The sequence below is a fragment of the Conger conger genome, chromosome 1 (assembly GCF_963514075.1).
Source record: "Conger conger chromosome 1, fConCon1.1, whole genome shotgun sequence".
In the NCBI taxonomy this organism is placed as follows: domain Eukaryota; kingdom Metazoa; phylum Chordata; class Actinopteri; order Anguilliformes; family Congridae; genus Conger; species Conger conger.
The window spans coordinates 61,403,327-61,425,566 of NC_083760.1; the positions used below are offsets into that span (position 1 = coordinate 61,403,327).

The window sequence follows — 22,240 nt, forward strand, 5'->3', positions numbered from 1 at the left end:
TAAATGCACAGCATGATCCCCATCCTCCGCCTATTGAACCGGATCTCCTGGAACTTTGCATTGATTTGAATGGTGTTCAATGCAAAGGAGTATCAAGATGGAAGAACACACTTTTAATTGAGTGGGTTCCTGGGGTCCCTCTGTAGACTTGGAGGAAAAAATTACCTCAGGGACATGTTGTACTTTTATTCAAACCCCTGTCTTGGAGAGCTGGATTCCATACTCTTCCTCGCTCTGAGGCTGGCCCCCTCTTCCCTCAGACTGGAAATGAACCCGCCTTTCGCACGAGAGCAACCACTCCATTATTGATGCCATAATCTCATTACGACTGCCGTCTCATCACCTGACCGGGCCGAGGGTCTCCGGTTGAGGCGCCTATCTCGAATGACTGCTTTGCATTCATGTCCAATAAACCATTAACATTATTTAAAGCCCATTATTACCGATTTAGTTTCATTCGGCCATGATGAACGCAGGCACAATTACACGGGTATCGTGACAATGTATGCCACCGCACAGGGAAATGGGGGCAGGGGCACTTGAGATACAGTTGCGGACGTTGAATGCTGAACACACTGTTACTGTGGGGGAACTGACATGTCTATTCGCTCTTACTGGGCGTACACCTCCCCCGTAATCATTTTTAAAAATGTATGAGGGGCGGAGAAATAACCTTGAGAGGGAAATTTACTGCCGCATAAAATGTGACAGAGATATAAAAATAATATGAATATTTTTATGTCAGTGGACTCGTACTGTATGCCTATTGTTGCTCTGGCAGGGGCCGGTAAATAAATTACAGTATATCAACTCTTATTCAATCATCTGTTTGCTTGGGTAACACACACACTTCCTCATTTAAAATGTGAGGTACATTCTGCCCAAGACATCCCAGATCCAAAGGTGCCTAACTCCTTACAACCTATGGATCCTCACCACTGTTCTGCCTGTCTGGGGTAACAGTACGCTCTGAAAAAGCTTAACCTGTATGACCAGAAACAGTCTAATAGTGAAAACACATTCAAGTGAAAAAAGCAAAATGATTCATATTTTATAAGCAGTGACCAGGGATGGGGCTTCAAGTGCATTAGCACGAAGCACCTGACTTCAAAATTAATTAAGAGCAGAATAATGGGGCTTAACGTTCACGTTTGAATTCAGCCTTTGATACAAAGCAAATTATCTTTGCATAATTATGTCTTTGTGCCGGCACTTTTTTAAGCAGGAGTGTTTGGCTAGATTACTTCAGTTTGACGACAATTCAAAAATGGGCTGCTTTTGCAATTGATGGAAAAGGTCTACCAGTTCGCAAACACCTTTCTGAGGCTGCTGACTTGACAGGAGCCCAATGAACCGAGAGTCAAAAATGAATAAGTTTAGTTAAGTTTCAAAAGACACAAAAAAGAAGTTGACCCTGATTATGACCGAGTCCTGCTCTCTCTGAGCAACAGAGAGTTTGAGAAAAATAGAGAGAGAGAGAGAGAGAGAGAGAGAATTTAACCAAAAGTAGATCTGTTGCAGAGGTTAGTCACAGAGGAATGTGTTGATAGACATTTGTTTCTTTTTCTCTTTATAGTAAATATATCCATTATAGCAACGATGCATGTAGTAGCTCTAGTTAATCAAAGAGACGCAGTCTCAAAAGCTGAATCACATTTTTTTTGGTGCCTAAATTAAACGTGAAGAAAAGGCTCTCAAGTTAGCACAGGTGAGCAGGACAGACCCCACTGGCATGTATAGTTAAAGAGGTAATTATCTGCCTCTGATGATGAATGTGTTTACTTTCCTAAATATCACAGCTTCCTCATAAATTACAATCTGTTTTACCCTCTCATTGCAGGAACAGAATCCCATGAAAAGAGTGGTGGAAATGTCTATTGTATGATACTAATCCTAACCAAAAAAAAGAAAAGATCAATTAAGTGATTCATTGGCACCTGAAGCATGGGATGATGGACTGGGCTATTGCAGTGGAATGAACACTTTGGTTGATAAATCTGGACACATGACCATTATCGATTAGGTTACCAAACCCAGTCTCTTATTCCAACAGCTTAATGATTTTAAGATGAGTATCATTTGAATTAGGTCTGACAGGCCTAGCAGCAGAAGGTGTGATTGAGGATTTCATTACCTACAGCTGTCCTGGTATCCTGAAACATTTGCGGAAACTTAGAGAAAGAGAGAAGAAGAAAGAAATATGCTAGCAATCCCAAAAAAGTTTTGTTTTTCATTCATTATTATTTTGTGCTTCCATCATTATAAGTGGAATTAGAAGTTGAGGTCGGCGCTGAACAGGCCAAGTAGATACTTCATCGTCTGCCCTCCCTGCATGCACTCCTCCACCCTGCCCTCCCCCCACGCCAACATCATTAAAGGGGGTTGGGTGGACAACCCATGGGGCGACAGAGCGAGAGTTCGACTATACTACAAATGGCCCTCTTCCCCAGCCAGCTGGCAGGGAGGGGTGGCTGAGCAGAGGGTGAGATTGATGAAAGGATGAAGGGATGGAGGGAGGGATGGCAAGGACCGAGAGAGACACAGCCGTTTCCTGTTTGTCAATTGAACACAAAGCGTTGCGGTTCGCCCACCCGCCCTCCCCCCTTATTCAGGGGTCTCGCGTTCCTTCTTTCACAACGATACAATCCTCTCACTCACCCATAACACTGGTCACAGATCAGGAAAAAAGAAGTCTGAGCAGAAACCGCTATGGGGAGTAGCCTGGCAGTGTAGAGTACAGGGCAGCGCATGTATGTAATATCGCCTTGAAGTTTGTCTGATATCCTTTACAATTATATGACCTTCATTGTTTGGCTCACTAAGGCATTGGTTTGATTAAAAATACCAAATAACAATCTGTACATAACAAATCTTACCAAGTGCCATCCTCCTTTTTTAAAATTCTTTCTGCATCATGCATCTCTGTTTGTGTGATCAGCCATTTGAGAATAGCGGGAGTCAGCAAAACAACGCCCAATACAGGCATAAATGATCTCAAACACAATAACTGCATGGCTGGTTGAAATGGCATAGCATTAAATGTAACTCTAATTGTGTTTATGGCACTGAATTTATGACATCTGTAACACAGAATATTGTCTTCTTCGGAGAAGCAAATTACACGAGTGGCCTTACAGAATTTTATGGGCTGTTACTGACAAACAGATTCATTGCTTAGGTGGTTAGTCACTTCCACTTGCAATCACAATCATGCCTTACTTAAAAGGCCTTTTGTTAATTTTGTGTTTTTTTTTAAGATGTCGCCAGAGCTAAGTGAATAAAGATTTGGATTCAGTAAATTGGGTAGGGAGCAGAGCATGGTGGGGAGTTACATGGCACCAAGATTTGGAGGTGGGGGGGGGCAGCACATTGCTCCACGCCTACGTCTATGACTACATCTTGTCATCTTGTGATGAACAGATAATTTCACATAATTCTCACATTTCACAAGAGGCATGTTGCAGATAGTGAGTAGCTGCTCTCAGCCGTCAGACTCCTAATGATAATGTGTGCCATGTGCTTGGGCCTAATGCCGCAGAAATGAACCGTAATTGCTATGAATATCAAATCAAGCTGTATCCAAGTGAGATCAAATGCCATAATCGCGAACAGCCACTGAAATTACATGAAAGTAAGGTGGACAGCTATACATAATCTACCAATCTGAAGGCGGGCGTATATAGGTAATTTTTCAAAACACTCATGCACAATCACTCATCATACAACCATACATGCTACAATTTTTTCTATTACTTTGCAATTCTCATTTAGCAAAGTAATAGACAAGAACACTTTTCTAATTTTCTTAACCACTTATATTAACACAACTGACATTTATGTACAACAGAAATCAAGCTGTCATACAGACACATACAAACAAGGTGGATTTTTGATTGCACTCAAGCTCAGAATTGAAGAATCTCACGTTTTTCCAGGCACAGTTTTTACCAGAACCCACGTTTCTGCCCCGGGACCACTCAACCCCACTGAGTCATGGTCTGACCAGCTGAACAGCTGCTCACAGATAAAGCCATGACAAACTACTAATGTTTGAAAACTGCTCATGTGCTTGTTTTTTTGTATCGTCATAGATTTAATGGCTCGTTGACACCTCCTACCTCGATAGCCCTTATACATAATCATCTCATGAAAAGAGTACATACACAGTAGCATATATAATTGTGCATAGCACTGAGGTGTGGCATTACACAGCATGATGAGTCATAGAGTCACCAGGCAACAACAGATGAAAAGCAAAATGGGATTTAGCATATGATATGTCATCGCTCTAGTGCAGCACTACTCAATTCTACGTTCTGCTGGCCGCAGTGTCTGCAGGTATTTGATTTGACCATGTGTTACACCACCTGATTTCACTAATTATTATACCTGCTTGGTTCAGATAAGCTAATTTGAAAAATCAGGTGGTGTAGTGGACAAATGCCTGCAGACGCTGCAGCCCGCAGGACGTGGAGCTGAATAGTGCTGCACTAGTGTGTATGTGTGTGTGTATGCCTGTGGATGTGTGTGCCAGTTTGCTTTAATAAAAACAAGTGAAAAACCTTGCAATTTGTTATCCGTGTTATTGAATTGCGGCCACATAAAGGCAAATTTTGCACAAGGGGTGTCATTAATTTTGATGCCGGCGACAAAGGATTACCATCTCCTCTTAGCTACGCAAGCTAATTCTTCTGCTGACTCTGTGCCTATTGCTCACAGTTAAGGTTTAAACCTTTCATACGGTCGCCCTTTATTGCTGCACCAGTAAATAAATAAAGAGCCCCTGTGTGTGGAGTTTACGGATTTCACAGTGCTGGCAGATGCCACGCTTTTAATATTCCCCAGCACTCTGGACCAGAAATATACCGTGGTGGGAGAACGCGCATCCAAAGACTGATACCATGAAAGAGGCCAGGATGAGAGGCCAGGATGAGAGGCCAGCGATTCCAACTGCTCAGCGCCCCCAGCCCACCACTACATGTGGGAGATATATTTAATATGGTAGCAGCTGAAGGTTTACAGCAATGGAAGACCATGGCCAAGAAATGCGGATACTACTAATTACGTATCAGCAAACCACTGATGCGTGGCCAACACCAAAACCACCATTTCTTATTTCAATTTCCTGAGGACCCATCCAGTCTGACTTTCAGTGTCAACTGGCTTGCATCAATGCACATTTAATGTAACTTACTGTACAATAACTATGACAATCTCAAACCAATAGCAGAATTAGCTTTATTTAGTTCTTTATTGTAAGGTTGATTCTAGGGATGTGACAAATCATCAGTTTTTGAAAACGATTACCATCCCATTTTGAAAACGGTTAACCGTGTAACCGATACTGCTTATGACTGCTAGGGGTCGTATCTTATTCATTTTTTAAAAAATCTTAAAGTAGTTTAATTTAAATGTAAACATTGTAAGTCAGATAATAGCCAGTAAGGATTTACATTGACATTGTGCTCACAGATCTCCAGCAGTTGGTTCGATCCCGCCCTGGGTGTGTCGAAGTGTCCCTGAGCAAGACACCTCAGCCCAAATTCTCCTGACGAGCTGGTTGGTGCCTTGCATGGCAGCCAATTGCCGTTGGTGTGTGAGTGTGTATATAAATGCCAGCCATTTACCATTTAAACTTTCAACTGTTCACACCCCTAGTTGATTCCTTACCAAGAATATATTGCATACATTCTCTTCCTGAACCAACATGCTGTTGTTTTCCCAAGGCTTATTTTTGTTCCAACAGCCAACAGAACTGACAAACGAAACCAAGGAGTATGTGTGTGTTTAGTTAACAAACCCATCTGTGCTGTAACCTGCTCATTTTGATGAACAGAAGCAGTGACTATAATACAACAGACTCCGTCTTTTGGGCTACAGTTCCAGGCACATGTCTGACCCCAATGCGGTGTGCACATGAGGGGAGGCGTCATATGGGGACAGTGTTTTTAACTTCTTGCTGGTGGATCATGAATGACACATGCACACACACATATGGACAAATACAGGGCATGCACATACATGCAAACACATATACACAGCCCATGTATACTATATATACACACATGGATATGTACACATAAATACACATGCAAACACACACATTTACAAACACACACATGCACATTTGCCAAGAGGGGACCTAGAAAATGTCCCCTCTTGGTTTCTATGCCCCTGGATGTGTATTGACACCACGGTCCCCTAGATAGGTAGACCAGTGCACACACACACACACACACACTCTGCATTAGTAAAGTGTACTGTAAGTCTCCCATGCTGCCAGGCATCCATCAGCTCAATAGCAGAGCACAGCCTTCGGGCTTGTTAGAGCCCTGCTCCACTAAAACAGCTGGGGTCTCCACTCGTCCTCTAATGTGCATAGAGACCAGAGAGGTCCTCGGATGTGATCATACTTTATGCTGAGAAGAGTGAACCTGTAGCTTTTAGAGGTCCAAGTCTGCACCATTTAAAACTATTTTTTACAGAAATAAGCATGCTTTCATTATATTATTTTACTAATCCCGCAATTAATAGAGCAAGTCTACTGCAGGCACTCTCATCGGGCTAGTCATGTGGAGAATATTTGTATTAATACTCAGTAACATAGCTGGCTGAATTCTTTATGAATCAATGTTAAGAACCTTGGGCAAGGCTACAGCAGCCCCTTGCATATACCGAGTTTGAGTTCACAGGTCAAGTACCTCTCTCTCTCTCTCTCTTGCTCTCTCTATGTCTCCCTCATACTCCTTCTCTCTCATCCTCAGGCACCATGTAAGAAATTACATCATCCATTGTGCTGTTTTGAACCCGAAGTTCCCACACACTGCAAAGGGGGGATCCTAAATCCTTGCAGGAATGCTTCCGGCTGTTACAAAAAGCAGGCAACTTTACATAAGAATGAGCTACAGTTTTTTGGGGGGCAAAATTCTTTGAAAAGTCTGCAGAGAGGCTCTGGAATCTGTCACAGAGAGCTTCAATTCAAATGAGCCCACCACCCCCCACCCCCCAGAAAGAAAAAAATAGCAGTCCCCGGGAGACAGGGAGCCCATTGAGGCAAACCCAACCTCTCTGCTGTCATTAACATACAGATGGAAACAGCTGTTGACATTTTGCCTTGACAGCTGAAATATTTACCATTCACTCATTTACAAAGGCTTCCGTGATGGACAAGCCCCCAGTTAATACCCTTAACGGACATGAAAAAAAAGAAAACTTTTCTCCAACATTCTTTCCCAGTTTCCCTCTTTCCAATCGCTAGAGTTGAATCTGAATCGGCCTATGCAGTCTCTCAGCTCAAAGCTTTCTTTTACGATAAGTCTGGCTCTCCTTTAATGATTCACGGTCTGCTTTCGAAATGTCACCGATGAATTTACAGGTATGGAGTTGTCAAATAAATCTAGCATTATTTTGCGTTGGGTCTCGACTTTGAAATTTTAAATGTTAATCTTTTCCAGTCATTTTTTAAAATATGACTGTAGGGTAACTATTTCATTACCTTTTAAACACGAGACAAATAAGGGAGCCGGCAAATGCTGTTGTAACAAACATGTTTAGCGGTAATCACATTAATGGAAGAATGTAAACACAGCAGCTCACTCTATTTGACAGGTAACAAACATCAACCTTTTTCATAAGATATATTCAGGTGTGTAAGTCTGTAAGGCCAATGTAATAGCCACGTCTGGATGAACACACACACGTATACACTCACACACACAAACACACACAAGCAGGCACAAACAACCCCGAGAGCCCACTGATTCTAACTGGAGCAAACCATTTGTTTCACCGGGGGTCGGTAAGATTAATCTTCCTGTCCGGGAGAGGAGTTGAGGTGCTTTAGTGGAAGAGTCTAATTTGTTCCGGGAGCTCATGGGTCCTCATTAATGCCTGTGGCCTGGTGATCCTGGCCCTACACTCTGCACTGTAGCCGCAGGTGGCAGTGGGGGGTGAGGGGGCTGTCTGTGCTCTAACGATTGATTATGGGGCCCTCTGACCAATGAAGGACCTCCTTTGAGATGCCGTGTGTGTAAGGGGGGATTTTGGGAGAAGGCTGGAAGAAGATTTTATAATCCTTAGGTGCCAAAGGTAAGAATGAACATGATCTGAAGTATCACCAGCAGCCACCAAACCAGCTTGTGTGTGTGCGTGTGTGCATGCGTGTGTGCGTTTGGGTGTGTAGTGAAGATAATGCTGAAGTTAATTATTCCTCTGTAGACTGGAGTTTGGTTTGGTCGATCCACAGTGCAGATCTCTAATCTAATTACTATACACTGATTCAAAAAAGAGGAACCAAAAAAAGAGAAAAAAATCACCTGAGGGCTGTGTTTGCATTGCTTAATTTCTGTTGTTTCAGTAAGTGAAGAGCTTTATTTTAACTGCTGATAGTTATCATGAGCAAACACTCATCCACACACACACACACACACACACACAAACACACACACACACATACCCTCCTGCGGAAAGCCAGCCATTAACCTCCAAACTGTGTTCCACAGAGATTTCCTAGCATCCCCAGACTCCTGCTTCACTGACTCAGCCGTGAGCAGGCTCACCTGCGGTTTAGGAAGGCTGTGACATCAGCAGCAGTTTGAGAGACATCATCATGCATGACGTAATTTTGGCAAGCTCATTTTACGGTGAGGATGGGGGGGGCACAGCCTCTGTGGGATTGTCTTAATCTGCTTGAGGCAGGCATTCATGATATGAGTCAGTGTTTGGGTGTCTGGATTCCCCCCCTCCGAGTCGGGGAACCAAATGAACCATGGATCGAGCGCTGGGAAGCCAAGGTAGATGCTGCCAATCTGCAGCTTGGGGCCATGATCAGTTCCATGGGCAGATGTATCCAGCACTTTTTTTGGGCCCAAGCTGTGAGTGTCCTGGCCAGCAGCAGGGAGTTAGATACTCATCTGCCTAACCAAGAGCTAACCATGCTTCATCTCCCTTGGGATACGGGCCAAGAGTGGATCGGCTGAGAGACGTTGATAAGACCGATCAGCCGAGCGACACTGCCAAGATGGGCTGGTGACAAGTTGGAGACCCGCCCTCGTCCATCAATCAAACTGTCTGCCACGCCACCAGAGAGGAGAGCGGGAGAAGGGTAGAGAAGAGAGAGGAGAAGAGGGCAAATGGTAGGCTAGGAGAGCGAACAGATGAAAGAGGTAGAATAGGGGAAAGAAGAATGATGAATACAAAAGAGGGAGGGGATAATGGGGAAGTGGAAAAGAGATAGCAAGGCAATGTAAAAAATATGTTTTACCTCTATATCTCCCATAAATAAGTACTGTATATGATGAAAAACGGTATCTGGCTAATTGCATCCACAAATGATCGCATCCACTATCTGGCCACGCAACCAAGCATACACACACACGCACACACACACACACCCAAAGCACAAAGTGGATTACTACTGACCTTGCCTTTTATTGCTTTAATAAGGCTAGCACACATCTGGAATAAGAGGGATGTGGACATTTGTGACAATCATGGCTGTATAAGATTGTGAACCCCAGGGCAGGCAGATACACCAACCCTGGCTCCTCACGCATCAAGTCAGGCTGCTAAAGCAGGGTAAAATCTGCCTCACACACATTCCTCACACAAGTCTTTTCTAAACAAACCAAACGAGAAGAAATACTTGTGAGAAGATGTACCATGTTCTGTGTCATTGCTGAGATAAAATTGACATTGGAGAATGACTGCTTGTCCCAGGCTGTGACCTGCGTTTGGTCCCTTCATTATTCAGAGGTCAGGCAGACTAGATTGCCCCAGGGGATTATCAAAGTGAAGAAGAGGAAGGAGATTGGATTAATGTGGTGGCTTAGATAACAAGGAACATTAACATTAATATTATGAGATTACATTGTGACCATAATTTTCACAAGTCTCACTTTGACCTTTCACAAATCTTTTTATTATTATTATTATTTTATTTATTTTATTTATTTATTATTTATTATTATTATTATTATTGTTATTATTATTATTATTATTATTATTATTATTAATAATAATAATAATAATAATAATAATAATAATAATAATAATACTATTATTCATATTTTTTTTTAATAAGCATTTTAGGGATGGTATAAACAAACTTACTAGCATGGCTATAACATGAATGGTAGGGACATTAATATACTTAAAATATGTGTAACTGAAATTAATAAACTGAATAACTTTCTGAGAATGTCGCTGAAAATGTTCTTGTTGCTTTAAAATAATGTTTCAATGAATATCTACGAACATTCATCAGTTAAAATTGTTTGCTGGGAGGGACCACTCTAAAAAACACACCTGCGGCTGTTAGATGAAGTAAAATGCACAGTTCTTTCTCTTTTACTACTGAAGAGTAGGGAGATGGAGATGGCCATGTTGTGGAAGTGGGGATGGATGGGGAGAGGGGTAAAATGCTGCAGATTGCCAAATCACCGAACAGGTGAAGTCACACTCCAGACACAAAACTCCAGCTGCCATAGGACTTCTCATGTATAACATTCACTTTCTTATCTGGTTAATGGGACGGAAAACACAAGGTCTGCTTGTCACTTGGAAATCTGGATCTTGCACTTTTTCCTTATTTTTGTTTTATAAAAAAAGGCTGACAGTGGAAGATTGGGTAGTTATGAGAACAGCTGTTTCCTGCCCCTTTTTCAGAATAAGGAACAAAAAAAAAAGAAAAACAAGACAAATTACTAGCAGATGTGTTCTTGATGTTTAGGCTGGCATACAGGCTTTGTTGATTAGTTTTCCCCTCAAATTCATTTTGAAGATTAGTATTACTCTGTATCAGGAGTCTTGACCAACATACATACTTTACACCTCACATTTGAGATCCAGGTACAATGTTTCAACGATAAAAGCTTTTAAAGGAGGTTTCAGGTCAGGCCCCTGGCTGCAGTCACCCAGCATGCATTGCTCTCCACCGCCCATCCACTGGATTGTTCCACTATCAGAGGGATCTCAGCACCGCAGAAGAGAAGACAGAGAAGCCAGGTTCAATGGCAACTTGTCAAAAATGACAGCAGCCATGGATCCGCGGATGGCCGGAGTATTGTTCTATGGACCAGCTGGTGAGGACACAGCCATTTTAAAAGGTCTTTTCAGTGTAAGATCCCATAGTTAATCACCCAGAAATCCTCCAGGTGGTCTGCCAGCCATTTAGGACATCATTTGCAGAAGGTGCTTAATGTTATGACCAATACTATGTAGCATCCAAGAGAACTCTCCCCTCCACACACACACACCATCTCCATGCCGCAGCAGGGGTTAGGAATGATTTCACAGCTGCTGCGGTGCGTCTGGGGTTCGTGCAGATCAGTGCCACAGACTCAGACAGGCGAAGAGGCTCTAGAGCACTGTCACAGCTTCACGGAAACAAGGTCTCGACCCCCGACAAAAGAGAACTGGCTGCAGAAAACCGAACCATCTGTGGTTTCATTTGACAGAGTCCAGTTGGGGGAGGGGGGGCTGGGGGAGCAAAGTGTCTAGCAGAGACTGCTGGCAGTGCCAATATCCTTTCAGATACTGTGCCTCCCTTCCCTCCTCAACTCCTCATAATCACTTCGTTTCAGCAGACTGCCATCACAAGCAAAAACTGCAGTCACCCACACCGATGAGTCCTCTTCTCTCCCCGGCCCATCAGCTAATTATATCACTAAATTGCCGGTTTTTCATGTAAACAGCACCATTCCAAGCTGTCATATTAACACTGTATGCAGGCTTATCTAGTCTACCTGTATCTCTTTCTCAGACAAACTGTACAGGCACAAGTGGGGAAAGAAATGCAGACTACTGGTTTCACATCTGCATTTCTCTCATATAATGGGCAAGGTAGCCTTTTTTGTGTAGAGAAAAAAAATCATGGTCTGGCAATATTTTTTTTTCATAGAAGAAGATAAAAATAGGGAGATTGATCATGGGGGGGGGGGGGGGTTGTGGGTGGTGTGTCGCTGGTGGCTTGGAGATGGCTCTTACAGAAATACTGATACAGAGCCCTGCGAAAACAATGATGACAAACGATGCACACTGAAGCGGAGCGTCACAGGGAACAGAGTCATCCCTGATTAGAATTAATGAAGGTTCCGGAAATTTCCAGTCAGTCTTCGCACCACAGTCTTCTGGTGAAACTCGTTTTCTTTCTTTCATTCTTTTTTTCTCTCCTTCTTTCTTTTTAATAAGTCATCTTAATTAAACACCATAGACAAAGAACTCTCACTCCTGCTTTCAGCAACCACCTTTCTGGAGTGCTGAAGAGAGGGGTGGGGGTGGGGTGGGGGGGGTTGGAGGGAGGGGGGTGTTGCTGGGAAACACTGAGAAGCATGTGATGAATTGGGCTCCCCTTTCCTGAAGTGAAGTGGGAGAAGTGTGTGAATCTGCGTGTGGGTTTGTGTGGATGTGTGTGCGTAGGTGCGATAAAGCTTGCAGCAGTGCAAGGGGAAAGCTTTGAAATTTGACGTGCCGATGATATGACTTCTTTGGCGAGGTGGGCGTGTTTCGTATTCAGCAAACAAATCACGCACAAAACAATCGCGGCTCCACCACCTGCTTGCACCCTTCATCTTGCGAAATGAACGTCGTTATCATTTGCTCAGCACAGTTTTAGCCTTTTACCCCTTGGTTACATCTGAGAAAAAGCAAGAAGGAACAACACAAATCATGACGGCAACAAAAAACGGAGCATTTTGGAACCCTTGGCAAGCTGTGACAATTACCCATGAGCATCCAGCCAAGGCTGATTCTGCAGAGCAGTCCTACTCAGTGCCATGGAAAACACACCCCGATGCACCACCACACTGCGACATCTAACAAATCACGCTGAGGGAAAACAAAATCACACAAGAAGAAAATGCCATTTTGTTTTCGGTGACCACGTATCAGTTTCGATTGAGAAGCATGTGGGAAAAAAAGGGGGACTGTTTCTACCGTACCACAATTTGCGTCTCTTTATGGTTCTTTCTACAGAAATAATTGGGGTTACGTGAACCAATTTACCTTGTGCAGCTGCACAGCTGTCTGAGGCCGTACAGTGGCTACATGCACAAAGCCAGTTCAGCCCCTCCTGGGCACTATGGCCCCTCAAAGGAGTCAAACCAACAGAGGTGTGGAGTGTAAACACCAGCCCTTGCAGCCACGAGAATACACAAGTCACTCTGCTATTATTTTCACTGTTTAGTAAGCAGCTTCAAGCTTTGCATTTTTTCCTGTATTTGAAAACACCACTGTCTTCATGAACAACAGTCCTAAGAAAACCCAACACAAACACATAGACGCAACCTGGCTATGCCAACAGTGCAGTTACATTATTTCCATATAACCTGTGGAATTCAGGATCTGGATGTATCTCAGATCCCTTTTTCCTCTAAACAGCTTCAATGTATAATTTTAACCTTAACTGTTCCAATTGCAGGGGGATTTCAAAAAATCCCTGACAAAAATATTCTATCTAGCAACACTTATTTAAAGTGCTTCTTATCGATGTAAGAAATGCACATAATCCCAGAATGCATTGTGAGGCATGCATTTTCTGAACATTACTGTCAACCTCTAACAGCACAAGCTGTTAACAGAGTGAGCAACTGCCTTTGCATCGTGACTCATTTGCCAGGTTCTGCAGCTTCTCTTTGCTTTTCTGCGTGTACAGGCCCCAAACATTCAGATTTTCAGGCCCATTTTGCATACTGTATGTATGAAGAGAAAAAGCAGATAGGCAGACTGTGATCTTGTTCCCTGATCAATCTATCAAATTTGGAATCTGTTGGCCAAATGAAAGACTTCCAACCAAGAGGCATCTTAACCCACACTGCTAATGTATCCACACAAATGTATCATACCAAGCTTCAGCAACATGCATTTTGAACTTTTTTTTACACAGCACACGAAGCACAATTCCTTCTGATGTGCTCTATTCTTCATTGCTGCATTAAATTGTTCTTCCTTCGCTTCTGCTCAAGTATAACACTAAAATCATCCTTTTACTGTATTAACTGATATGCAACTCAGCACAAACATTGTAGAATTGAAACCGTTTTCCACAACCACTGAACAACTGTGACCACATGCATTGAAAACATGGATGCTGTCATTAGTCCAGTGGAGAGAGAGGGAGAGAATGAGGCAAAGAGATGGTGAATGCTGTACATTCAGTCTGCAAATATAAAGGGTACAAGCGAGCGATGGAGTCGCAGAGGCTCCCAAATTAGTGAGGGGTTTGTTGTGTGAGCAGAATGGTGCTGTCTAATTCTTTCATAATGGAGTGTTTTCTCTCTTGTTCACTGTGTGCACTCATTTTCAATGCACCTTCCTCTCTTTCTCTCATTCATTCTCTCCTCTGTATATATATATCCCTTTTTTTCTGTCTCTATTTCTCCCTGTCATTTGGTGACAGCCGGAGATATGAGACCCGCTAATGACTGTCCAAATGTTCTGTGGTGCTGTGTGGTTGTTATGGTAGCACTGAGTCTCCACCAATACAGCCACTGGTGTGGCAAAACAGGCTAAATTAATCTAACTGGAATATCTGTGCATTGGTTCATAAATCCATTTTCAAATGAAAATGTAAATTGACCTGACTTTATCTCTTAAGTTAATTGGTCTTAAAAATGGTGGGAAATCAAGGAGTTTCCCCTCAATTGTTAAACAAATGTGACAGTGGAGGAAAGTTACTCCATTTGACAGCTGATCATAGCACAGCCACTGTAATCAACCTGATGATAATGAATATTAACGAGCAATCCCGTTTTCAACGGAAAGGCATGGGTAGAGGAACACGCTTGATACTGCTGACGAGATTAACACGAGTCCGGTCACAGTGCCAATTACGATGTAGTCCAAGAGCAGTGGAGCGATTTAGCGGTCTCCGCAAGCGTCCATGGGAACCAAAAGATCAAGGGATGATAACATCGCTTTCCCGCACATCCAGGTAGCCTACCCCCTCGACAACGCGCACGACGTTGAATATATTGGCTGAGCCTTTCTAAAGCAAGTCTTAGCCTGGTCTCCTACTCCAACTTGGCTATCTTGTTTTATGTATTAAGGGGTGGGCAGTGCGGTTGCATCTGGCCCACTAGAGATGTCACGGGGGCGGCGGGAGATAGAATGCAAAAACAAAAGGGTACGCTTAGGTTAAAAGGTACCCATGGCTGCATTCCAAAAGTTAACTTGCTGTCTCCCATCTCATGGTGATTCAAAGCCGTACTCGATTGCGGCTCTGGTGTAGGCTAGTGTATTTTTATTTTTAAGTAATTCCGTCTTTCTCATTCCTTGAAAAAAGAAAGCGAGGCCTCAAATTATCGCCGTCCCCGGGGGCATTTTTGCAATCCGTTGCTATTGAAAACGATGCAATGCGGACCTCGAAATAAAGAAACAACTGCACCACATACAAACAAAAATATCCAGCTTCCCACATCCCCTCTTCATTTAAATTGTAATTCTGTATAAACTGTAGTTTCACTGAAAATATATCAGAAACCAGGGGAGATTTTGGCGCTGTAAAACGACACAAAACGTCACTTAATGAAATCAAAATAGCTTTGTTGCTTTTCCACGTTTCGATTTAATTACAGTCATTGGGGAAATCAGGAGGACACTTGTTGAATTAGAGTGATTCTTAAACGACAGAAGACTTATCACTATGTGACGCTATCAAAGATGTGTGAGCTAGAACTGTATCGTCCCCAGTTAACTAAAGGTTTTGCATCGGCAAATGGAAGTTTACTGAGGATCAACCTGTTGAAGAATCGCTATTCATAGTTATTTTTCGCGAGTTTCGCTGGATGTTAGATAGAACAGCATGGGGGGCATATCGTGAAACTGGTTGGCTGGTAGACTGCGCTGCATCGTTTCTGAGCATAACTGTATGCAGAGAATCTCCCACACCCCGCTACTGACACGCCGCTATTACAGCAAAGGTAGTCGAGCGCCTAGAGTCTCCCCCTGCTGCAAGAACATGGAACTCCTCGTTGAACCCGAAGTGAATACGCCACACTTCATTTGTTTCGCACCTATATTCCCCGTTACATTCGTTAGTACTGCCGACAGTGAAAGGACATTGGGTTTTTGATAGAAATAGAAATATATATGTGTCATGCAAAAAATGGTTAAATTGTGTTGTTCATCCCCACATAATGTTGATACACGCACGCACACACACGCACGCACGCACACACACACACACACACACACACACACACACACACACACACACAAATAAATACACATTTTATAATGTGCCATTGACGGTGTTGCAGTTGTTTTGCAAAACACATCGACATGCTCGTTATTCCGCCAGTTTTAAGTCCCCTTTTATTTCACCAAATACTTTTTCTTACTTTAAATGACAGGTATGTAGCAAAATATATAGCGTAATGGATACATGAATTGAAATAGTTAATGTGTATATATTTTAAAGGTAAATCGATACACTATCTGTAATATCTAAAAAAAGTTATTGTTGTTAGTGTACTGCAGAGAAACGGAGTTGGGATAAAGTCACTCAAGAGAAAACACTTTTCATGACACTGCATGGACAGCTGACAGTCTACAAATTGTCGAGCAACACGCACATTCGCTGCAGTGTTCGCTTAGTTCAGTCCAAAAGCGGTTTTTGTTCTAAGCTTCAAAACACATGGGACGTCTACAGTAGTTAAATGCTGAAAGTCAGATATGATGTCGGACAATCACAGAGATTAAGCTGGATAAAAATCCTTACGTATTTTTAAAATTATTTTTATTGGGGTGTGTAATATTCAAACTGTGCCCTGCAAAGCAAAAGCATAATCATCTTCCCACGGTGCATATAAGCATAATACGCGTCGAAGAATGTTGGTAGACTGGCGTCGCTGGAGAAAGTGCACGAGGGGGAAATGGTGAGCTAAGATTGAAATCCAGAAGAGTGAAACTAATCTAAATACATTTGAAAAGTTTATTTGCACATATATGTTTATACAAGAGAAGTAAACATAAGCAATATGACGCAGTGCAATGCCTGTCGTTCCATGGATGGGTTGCCCTATCCCCATAACCGCAAAGGGAGCGACCTGGAGAAGGCTAGGAGATGGGTTAAATGAGTACTGAAGGGGAAAAGAGTCGACGGCATTTTGCTAGCAGTCAAGGTCTACCCCCCCCCCCCACACACACACCATTCCATCCCCACCCCATGACCCCACCCCCACCCCAACAAAAAAGTCTAATGCGCAAAAATAAACGAATCCTTTGGATCATAATTCGGCACACTTTGCGCACGTCTTCGATTTAAAAAATGCCCAATCTCGTGAGCTAAGTATACATGTGTACGCGTTATTGAATTCCGCGGAGTCTTTGAATGAATGAAAATTCGTCATGAGTTGAATATCCCTTACAGTAATTACATTTTATTGCTGCTTCTGACGCGCAATGGTCCGCTATAACACACAAAGCGCTCTCCATGAAGCTGAGTATACAGTCGAGCCACGGCAAGGCAACTGCCGGAAAAGGCACCTTGGACAGCGACAATACTGCTCTCAGGAAAAAGCGTCAAAATAAAACACATCGTGATAATCTATGGAAAATATTTTTATTATGTTCACGTTCCCTATTCAGAATGTAGTATTTCATGCGTTTTATCTGTCCGCTCCATACATTTGCACAGTACCATGCGCCACTAGAACGTGTTGAGTCAAGCCCGGACACTTGTTATAAGTTTATATCGCAAAAGTCTAAAATTAACCTCAGCCTGTCTTTCCTTAGCGGTATATGTACTTATATTTACTTGCATTTTCTAGTTAAAAGAAACAAAACATCTCTCAATTAGCGTTTGCAATGTCGTTTTATGCTCAATAATATCACTTTTACACACTCTATTCAAACATGCTTACTAAAATCGGGGATTATATTAGGTTAATTGAATGCATCAGAAAAAGAACAGTTGATGTTAATATAATGCACTTAGTGAATAGCATGCAAATGAGATTGAGATTTACCTTGAGAAAGTTGAAAGTCCCATATGTACTGCGTCCAGGATCTCCATTCAAATGACTTCGAGGACAACCAACAATTCCACAAGCTTGATTATAGCAAGTTCGATGTTTTCATAATTTCGCCAGAAAGACGTAACGGTATTGAGGTGACGATTGATGAGGAAATATCAATTCAAAATAAAATAGAAAAGAAGAGAATAGTCGTCAGAAAAGACAACAAAGAATAAACCCGCTTTGACAGACCAATTCCAAGTTTAACGCAGAATCAACATCCAAGCACAAAAATATGAGGACTCTTATCCAAGTTCGTGTCCGTAAAAACGTCGGTGGTTGGGCTAAGGTATTTAATGAACTATGAACGAAGGCGTCTTAGTTTGTTTTAAAATCCAAATATATTGGTTGCGATGGTGCCTTGTTATCTCCAGTTATTCTGATAATTGCGAAAAAAAAGCTTCTATGTTCTGTTGAAGCTCCGGCAAAGGGACACATCAGCGACGACTGATTCCTTGGCGCACTTTTCAGCGATACTTTAACTCCCGGCTTTGGAGTCTCCTTGCCTGTATGTCTTTGCGCTGAAACTGGATTCAGTCTTTGTAGCCCTGGGGTTCGTCACAAAAGCATATATCCAGCAGCTCCCCCCCTCCCCCCGCCCCTTGCTCAGTCGAAGCAGTGCGTGGGTCACACAGTAAAGTGAATGAGACACAGCGAAGGGGGGCGAGGAGGGGGCCATGGGCGAATACTGTGAGTGCGCGCGCGCGTGTGTGTGCCAGAGAGAGCGAGCGAGCGAGAGAGAGAGCCCAACTACGTAGAGAAGCACACAGTCGCGGAGAGCCGGAAAGGGATAGCCTGCCTTTGAGGATCAACTGATTGTCATTCTTTTTCTCTGGAGAGACAGAGGTGTGCGCTGTCAGATGGACACGCAGATTAAATGAGCGAGCATGAGATCTTGCCTTAACTTGGGGTTTTTTTTGGGCGTTTTTCGCTTAACAATGACAGTGATTATTATTATTATTATTATTATTATTATTATTATTATTATTATTATTATTATTATTATGCGAAGCAACATATTACTGTTATTCGAAATTCAAGTGTAATATTATTATTATTCCGCCTATTTTCTGACGGCTTACGCTTCCCACCGTTTTTTCGACACCAAACCAACTGGAAAACGTCTGGCACAATCCCTAATGGTGTGCTTGATCACAGCTTTTCGATATTTCCATTAATTTCCGAGATATTTAAGGTTTTCCAGGGAAAAAAAGTCCCATAGGAATGAATAGTGGAATATTCCATTTCTAGATTGGTGACAATTGGAATTTTCAAACTGGCATTACTCTGTAAATGGTTACACTACATACATGCAGTGACCACTTTATTAGGTAGACCTGTACACCAGCTGGTTAATGCAATTATTTTATCAGCCCATCTTGTGGCAGCAACTAAATGCATAAAAGTTGCAGATGTGGTCAAGAGGTTCAGCTATTTTTCAGACCAAATTCCTAAATGTGGAAGAAATGTGTGATTTAACCCTAAGTGACTTTGACCATGGAAGGAATGTTGGTATCAGACAGGGTGGTTTGAGTATTGAGAAATGTTAATGACAGAGGTCATGCAGAAGAGCATCGCTGAACACACAACACATCAAACATCTAAGTGGGTAGGCTACAGCAGCATAAGTCTTAAGAAATCATTAGTCTAATTATCATTAGGGTGGCATTAGCTCAGGTGTCCTTGAGCAAGACACCTAACCCCTAAATGCTCCTGACAAGCTGGCTGGTGCCTTGCATGGCAGCAAGTCGCCATTGGTGTGAGTGCGTGTATAAATGAGTGAATGAGACGCAGCATGAAGGCACTATATAAATGCCAACCAATTACCATCAAAGATAAGTCTAATAAAGAAAGTTCTCACTGAGTTTATATTATATATTGAAATGTTCAGCTAATCCAAATTACTTATGCAAATGAGCTGTGTGCTCTGCCCTCTTCCAGATTTTATATACACTCAGTGACCACTTTATTAGGTACACCTGTACACCAGCCTGTAAATGCAAATATTTAAACACCATAGTATTAGCAGTATTAGGAATAGTCCATCGATTTTCTGCAATTACACTCCGCATGTCTTTAGGAAATGCTCATCTATAGTTATTATTATCATTTGTACAGCTCATACATACTGGTAGCTTATACAGAATGGTGTCATCATTGAGTGTGGAGGCCCAGCCAAATATCACAGCTTATAGTTGCAGCCCCAGGCGCCTGCAGAATGAGAGGTAATATTTTCTGACAACACTTTACAATTAAGTTTGGCTAAGGGGATTTACCAATGCGTACTTCTGTCGATTGGAGGTAAATAAACAAAATAAATAAAAAAGAACACTTACATTTCAAAATGTGTGATACCTACTGTACGAGGAGCCCTACGGATGGGTGATCATATTGCCTATCTTGAATTCTACACAACTTTTATATCTACCTGCCCAGAGACTGATGTTGGAAATTAACTGTTAGCCTCTGAAAAAAAAGAGTTTTTTTTCATATAAAATGCAAAATTCCAAGAAGTAAAGCAAAAAGAATAATAATTTTAAAAAACATCATGCTTTCTTTTCAACTGGCACAGCCATCTCTTGAAATGCTGAAGAGTGGTTTAACGAGCACTGAGTTTAACTAGTAGGATGCAAACCTCATGCTAATTTAAATAACTGATAAGTCATTGTTAAGTTGTGGTGGTAATGAAATAATATCACTGTTGGGAAATTGTGTCTGCCATTTTTTCTCATCATAATGTGGGAAACCCATTTATAGCCACTTCTACACCTTCCTTGGGTGGGTGAAGACTCAGAGAGACAACAAACAGTCTTGTGATAGGTCCTCTTGCTAATTTTGAATTTGACCTCTCAACCTATCTACAAGCTGCGAAAACAGAGGGGGTTTCTTGTCACTGCACATCAACACTCATAGCAAACTTACACCCACACTTGCAGGGCTGGCATGTGACTTCAGAGAAGGCGGTGTCAACGTGTAAAAATCTTTATGCAGATTGAAGAGGTAAGTTGTTAGCACTCTCCATTATAGTCGACTTTTAAAGTGGTAAAATACCAAATCCCCCCAACAAGCTCACACACACCGCGCGCACACACACACACACACACACACACAGACACACACTCACACACACTCACACCCAAACACCAGCTTTTCAACATCTTTCATGTCTGAGGAGAAAATCCAGAACCATCATACTAGCCTGAAGCAAGCACCCTCAGCTGCCCTGCTCGCCACCCCCCACCCTAAGACCCATTTCCCCACTCCGTCTGCGTCTGCCCCAGGCACAGAGGTAATACCTGTTTCAGAAATAAGCTGAGGGCTCAGATAGAGACCTCCCCCGCCGAGAAACTTTCTGATCTAAAACCCGGAGAGTTTCCAAAGCCTTATATTTATGTCTTTATACATGTGTACAGTACAGTCCATAAATATTTGGACAGTGACAGTATTTCTTTAGTTATTTATTTATGCGGTTTCTGCACTGTACTCCAGCACATTGGATTAGAAATTAAACTACATGGCTCAAGTGCAGACTGTCCACTTTAATTTGAGGGTATTTACATCTATATTGGGTGAACCTGAGGAATTACAGCCCCTTTATACAGTTCCCCCATTTTAAGGCACCAGAAGTAATTGCACAATTCACTGCTCAGCTGATTCTTGGCCAGCTGTGTGTTATTGCATCATTAGTTCATGCACAAGAAATAGATTATAGGTGTGGCATTAGCATTAGCATGAAGCCAAAACATTGGGTGTGTCAAAGTTAACAGTTTGGTACCTCTGTATTTCTGTTTGCGAAGTCTTCTGCAGATAGTAGTCGGTGATACATTCATGCCTGCCTGCTGAAGAGTCTTCTGTCAGACAGGTATTTGTGGTTCTTTCTTCATTATGATGAGAATTATTCAGTCATCAACCTCAGGACTTGCTTGGCCTACCAGGATTTCACCAGTGTTCTTAATCATGTTCCAAACAGCTGATTGTAGTAAGTTTCTTTTATTCGTAGCCTTATAATGGCTACCTTGACTTTCAGTGTCACAACTCTGGACCTCATGTTGACAATGGCCAACAACTTCAAAGGCAATCAAAAGCCTTGACTCAAGACTAGAAACTAAAAGCTCTTTATACCTGCACTAAGGAAGCAATTTAATACACCCTATTACTCGGAAAGCCATTTTTCCCAAGCATTATGGTCCCCCTGAAAAGTGCTGTAATTTCTACATGATGAAATT

General features: G+C 42.3%; 1 protein-coding gene across 1 annotated transcript in view; it reads right to left on the minus strand.

Moving 5' to 3' along the window:
• The window catches only part of adgrb1a (adhesion G protein-coupled receptor B1a), a 77,150-nt gene extending 58,708 nt beyond the window's left edge, over positions 1 to 18,442 (minus strand). Inside the window, exon 1 of the mRNA XM_061261867.1 lies at positions 17,967 to 18,442. The gene's annotated coding sequence lies outside the window, so the exon portion shown is untranslated. The remainder of the gene's footprint in view (positions 1 to 17,966) is intronic.
• Between the last annotated feature and the right edge of the window lie 3,798 nt (positions 18,443 to 22,240).